A 5552-nucleotide genomic window follows, 5' to 3' on the forward strand; every position below is an offset into this window, starting at 1 on the left:
TTTTGTTTTTATTTTGTTCCTATTATTTATTTTATTCTGTTTTTATTTCTTGTTTTTATTGTTTTCTTTTATTCTGTTTTTAGTTTTTATTTTATTTATATTTTTTTTTCTTTTTTTTCTGAATATTTTTGTTTTATTTTCTCTTAGTATTATTTTAGTGTTTTGTTTTGTTTTATTTTATCTTTAAGTTTTAATTTGTAGTTTAGGCAGTTATTGATTTTATTTTAGTTAGCTATTTAAATTCTGGTTTATTTTTTTATTTCAAAAAAAAATATATATATAAAATATAAAATTTCGGTTACTACTTGTGAATTTTTCCTTCTAATCCTTGCATTAGCTGCTTTTATATGATATTGAGATGTGAGGTTCTAGAAGACCATTTGCTATTTGAAGCAGAAATTGAGAAGGTGGTCAGAAAAAATCAAAAATCAAAGGCAAAAGAGAATCAAGAAGATAATAGAGAGGACTCTTCAACATCTTCTTCTTTTTCCATTGATATTTTTCAGGAGAATAACAATATGGCGGGGGAGGAAACACCACCTCCTAGGAGAACTCTTGGAGATTACGCCATACATCAAGGGCCTAGACACTTTTCTAGCATTGTAGTGCCTGCAACTAACAGGGCCTTGGAGATGAAGCATGCGTTCCTTACCCTTATTAGTACCAATCGATTCACGACGATGGATCATGAGGATCCTCATACACACCTGTCTACTTTTATGAATTGGTGGGAACTATAGGTTTCCAATTAGGTGATCTTGAGAGTGTATACATGCGTTTATTTCCTTTTTCTTTGGCAGGGAAAGCAAAAGAGTGGCTTATATCTCATCCTAATCAGAGTTTAACCAAATGGAAGGATGTGGAGGAATTTTTTTTGCATAGATTTTTCCCAATCTCTCCTTACATCAATGCTAAGTCTGAAATATCTATGTTCAGACAAGGAGTAGAGGAGTCTTTCTGTGAGACATGAGAGAGATTCAAGAGGATGCTGAGAAAATGCCCAAATCATGGGTTTGAAGATATTGCTCAACTGAGCATATTTATTAATGGTCTCAGATCAAATACAAAGATGCTCATAGATGTCGCGGCTGGTGGCACAATGATGGTTGTTGATGCAGATCAAGCAACGAGAATTATAGAAGCTTTGGCCACAACTCACTATCAAGCTCAACATGATAGACAAAATCATAAAAAAAGAGGAGTATTGGAGTTGAACACTACAGATGCATTGATAGTTCAAAACAAAATTCTGACACAACAACTTGAGCAACTGACCGCACAGATGACCCAATTACCCCAAAAGTTGCATGTTGTTCAATCACTCCAAAGTCAAAATGTACCTCTCAGGTGTGATTTTTGTGGAGGTGATCATCTTAATGGTCACTGTTCTTATCAGAACAACGCATTTGAAGCTGAGGTGAATTATATGGGCAATCAAGGAAGGCAAGGCGGTTTTTCCAACAATTATTCTCAAGGTTGGAAAAATAATCAAAATCAGAATTTTGGATGGAAGCGAGACTATAATTCATCCAACAAGCAAGGGCCTTTCCAACAGCGGCATCAATCAAATTCTCCATCTATTCTTGACAGGATGAATAAAGTGGAAGATGTTTTGTCAAAGATTGTGAGTGCACAGGAAAATGGTATGGCTTCAATTAGGAGCATGGAAACTCAGATAGGACAGCTAGTTAAACAAATGTCACAACTCATACAAACTATAGATGGGAAAATTGGCCAATTCTCAGCTAACACTACCACCAACCCCAAGGAGCATTGCAATAACATCACTACTGAGGGTGATGAGAAAACCAAAGAAGAAAATGGTGAGATGGTGAAGATTGAGAAGGAAAAAGGAGAAAATAGAAAAGAGGGAGAAAATGTGAAGTTGTAAATAGTAGAGTTTCAAAAGAATTATCTCATTCTCTTATGCATGTAAGAAAAGAAAAGATTATTTCCTGATAAATTGCTTCCAAAAGATCATTTTGCAGGATGGCTAGAGAAAAAAACACTTTTTGAAGGAATTAAAAGGAAGATATGCTGTTTTGAAGATAGAGATATAAATCCGGAAGTTGAAAGCAATTTTTTGAAGCTAAAAGACTTGCCAAAGAAATTCAGGGATCTAGGAAGTTTTACTATTTCTGTGTCAATGGGTGATTTATTTGTGGGTAATGAATGCTCTATTAGATTTAGAGTCAAGTATAAATTTGATGTCACTAACCATGTTAAGACCGATAGGTGACTTGGAGGTTAAACCTACTAAGATACAGTTACAATTGGCTGACACAATGGTGAAACATCCTTATGGTGTGGTGGAAGATGTCCTCATAAAGGTAGACAAATTCATGTTCCCGGTAGATTTTGTTATCTTGGACATGAAAGAAAACGAGGAAGTCCCTTTAATTCTCGGCAGACCTTTCATGAAGACTGCTAAAGTTATAATAGATGTAGACAAAGGAGAACTTAGAGTAAGGTCTCATGATGAAGAGGTAAGATTTAATCTTTTTGATTATGTAAATAATTGTATTATAGATAAGAATGGGAGACAAGAGGAAATACCAAAAGATGGTGAGCAGTTGGAGGGCTCAAAGCCAAAGGAGGAAGTTACTCGTCATGAAAAGTTAGAGGCAAAAGGAAACCGGAACAATCAAGGGAAGCCAGTGGAAGAAGATGAATATCAGCCAGGACAACCTATCATGCTCACTGTAGGTAGGGGGAAAGGAATGAAGAAGACAAAGAAATTGTGGGTCATTAAGGAATTAAAGTTGGATGGAAAAATTGAAGTGGAAGAGCCATATACAAGAAAAACGAAAGTGATAACAAGAGCTCTAGTCAAGCGGAATAATTATCCCCTTTGATAAAAACTTTCGTCAAGCTATATGATGTTAAAAGAACGCTTACTGGGAGGCAATCCAGTCCACATTTTAGTTTTATGTTGTTTTATTACATTTGCTGATTTTATTTAAAAAAAATTAAATAATATAAAAAAATCATATATGCCTCCTAATCATTTTACAGGTTATGTATTTTGACCTGGGGACAAGTTCTATTATTCAGGGGGCAGATCCATCAAATGAAGCAAGACTATACATAAAGATTTTAACAAAAAGCTGAATGACTTCTTAAAAAGAGAGGATTAAGCAAAAATATGGTTTTATCTTTCTAATTCTCTTTTTTTTTCAATTATTTGAATTTTATTTTATTTTTTGTTTAGTTTTTATTTTATTTTTTGGTTATTTTGTTTTCTGTTTATTTGCTTATTTGTTTAGTTTGTTTAAATTGCTTATTTTGCATTTTGAATAAATTTGTTGTTTTGTTAGTTTGTTAGTTTTAGGTCTTGAATTATCTTTGTTGAATAAATTTCAGTTTTAATTTGTTTGTTTTCTAGTTTATTTTTCTCAAATAAAAAAGAACTAGAATATTAATTTTGAATTATGGAAAAAAAAAAGAATTTGTGTTTATATATTAAATAGTGAGATGAATTAGACACATGTTAGAAAAGAAAATATGATTGAATCCCTATTCAAATATAATTGAAATTGTGATACATGAAAATTTAACAGGATGATTGATTAAGATAGAGAATGACAAAACAAAAAGGAATGAGACCATTTAAACCAAGTGAGTGTGTGAACCTTAAACAATTTTGAGAGTTTTACTGATGAATTGACAGTTGTGGTTGCTTAATTTTTATTTTTGTTGCATCATAAAAGAGCATGAAGATGATTGAGGCATTTGTTTGTGTTAATTAGGAGCCAGGGCCAAAAAGCCAACCTTTATATTAGAATTCCATTTATTTTATATCCCTTTTGGGCCAAGAAATTTTTGTTAATATTGCACCTTAACCTTTAATGATATATTTTCCTACCCTTTAGCATGTTTAAGGAAGGAGAACATAAATGCAATACATATAGAAAAGGGAATGGTTGGTTCTGATTGTGAAAGCTCAAAAAGTTGAAAATAGGAATAATCCTTCCTTATTATTGAAAAAAAAAATAGAAGAAGAAAAAGAAATAGAAAAGAAAGAAAAAAATTCATCATGAAAATCATGAAAAGTCAAAAAGAAAATGAGGAAAAAGGACATCGAAAGAAAGTGGTGATTAGATAACATATATATTCTCTATAATTGAATTGTAGGTATGTTCTTCTTCTTTAAGATGTGCATTTTGTTATCGAAGAAAAACCAATATTTTTTGGAATCCCAACCTCATTACAACCGTGGAAAAGACCTCAAGATTCATGTTTCTAATATGTTTGTGATTTGAAGATGAAATGAAAAGCAATCGTGATTTGTTATGATTCAGTGAAAATAGAGAGAAATAATTACCTGTGAGCATATGAGAAGATATTCCTTGATGAATTGTCATTTGTTTGTTTTGATTTGATCCTGGAAGTTGATTGTGTCTATATTTTTCTATATTTGAATTTGGAAGCATCATAAGTTTTTAATTTGATCTGTTGTTTAGTGAATTAAGCTGTTTGATATTTAAATTCAAAATATATTCATTTACTTTGCTTGAGGAAAAGCAAGATTCTAAGTTGGGGAAAGTGATAAATGTTTAATTTCAGTAATATTTCATATTAAAATATAGGCATTTATGAGGATTTATTGCTAATTTAAATATAAAATAATCCTTAATTTATGAATTTATACCTTTTTACATTTTTTATGAGCTTTATTTGAATAAGAGCATTTTATTCCCAAATTTGGTGTTAATTGCATATTTCTAGGGAGGATTGAAAATTTGGAGTAAAGAAGAATAATTTGAGTTAAAAAGAGAAAGCTGGAAGGTTCCAGAATGGAAAAAGATGCAAAAAAAGATTGTGCCTTTTTTATGTTTTATCATTTAGCCCATTAGCGCGACACAGGAAGCAACCTAACCCTAGAAAACTGGGATAAATAGAGGGCTAGAGGCTCAACCCTAGTGTGCCAAATTGAGAGGAAAACACCATAGAGTGAATTGTAACCCAATAGGGAGAATGGAAGGTGCTAAAAGTATGCGTGGCTAATTCTATCCTTTGGGATTGGAAGTAATCTGCTCAAACTCTTATGTATTGAGGTGATATCTTATATATTAATGTACCGTCCTGGTAGTCGGAAGTGATGACGTGGCAGCAAGCTATTATGCAGGCGTGTTGAGCGGGGCCCATGGCTGGCAGAAGGGAAGGAGGTCGGGGGGCTCGTGTGGTCGCCAATTATTAAGTTGGCGTGCTCCGATCTCTAGCATATCTAAACCGGCGGTCACCGAGTTTGAGATGAAGTCGCCGGATGCGAACCCAGACGACCTAGTGGTTAGAGATCGCCGAAACAAGGACATCGCCGAAGATGAAGTCAGATAGATAGTCATTTCCTAGCTAGCCAGAGGATGAGGTCGGGAGACAGCTTACCTGAACATACACGGTGAAGCAAGTAAAGTAGATCATGAAGGCGGCCGACGAGACCACAGGGAAGGTGTGTACGAAGGCACCCGAGCTCACCACTCAGAAGAGATCACGCTCCAAGGCAGCTATGCACTGAGTTGTGTCATGCATAAGTAACTTAGCCAAAATCCTGA

The 5552-nt window shown here is 33.8% G+C and overlaps 1 pseudogene; it reads right to left on the bottom strand.

Moving 5' to 3' along the window:
• Positions 1–908: 908 nt before the first annotated feature.
• Positions 909–1014, bottom strand: LOC137813183 (small nucleolar RNA R71; annotated as a pseudogene).
• Between the last annotated feature and the right edge of the window lie 4538 nt (positions 1015–5552).

The sequence above is a fragment of the Phaseolus vulgaris genome, chromosome 2 (genome assembly GCF_051622355.1).
Source record: "Phaseolus vulgaris cultivar YP4 chromosome 2, ASM5162235v1, whole genome shotgun sequence".
Classification (NCBI taxonomy): domain Eukaryota; kingdom Viridiplantae; phylum Streptophyta; class Magnoliopsida; order Fabales; family Fabaceae; genus Phaseolus; species Phaseolus vulgaris.